This window comes from Etheostoma spectabile, chromosome 16 (assembly GCF_008692095.1).
Source record: "Etheostoma spectabile isolate EspeVRDwgs_2016 chromosome 16, UIUC_Espe_1.0, whole genome shotgun sequence".
NCBI lineage: Eukaryota > Metazoa > Chordata > Actinopteri > Perciformes > Percidae > Etheostoma > Etheostoma spectabile.
In genome coordinates, this window is record NC_045748.1 from 2,455,978 (window position 1) to 2,456,419 (window position 442).

The following is a 442-nucleotide window of genomic DNA, read 5'->3' on the forward strand; positions in this document are numbered from 1 at the left end:
ATTTCCGTTGCCCACGTGTGCATGACGTCAGAGCAAGTTGTGATCAAGTTGGACACAAATCTAACCGGCATGCAACGGGGATTGATTCTGCGCAGACCTGGCTCATCTCGAACGAGCCTGTTGGCAGCACAGTTGCTTTTCACTGACTGCAAGACCCAAGCGGACCCAGGAGATGCTGGGAAACGCTGCCTTCTCAGCTGATTTAACAGCTGATTGGTTCACAATCAACTCAATATGACGTATTATATATATAAACTTTTTGATGTTTTTGAATTGGAGGGATTTTAACTGCTAACTTTGGCTTTTTCTGTACAGAGCACATGTTGTGTGACTGATAGTGACGTTTAGAAAAGTAAATCTGTTCAGATTGTGAATCATCTACAGTCTGTTGTTAATTAAAATCAGCACCAGATAGCATGTAGAGCATTTTGAGAGCTACTCT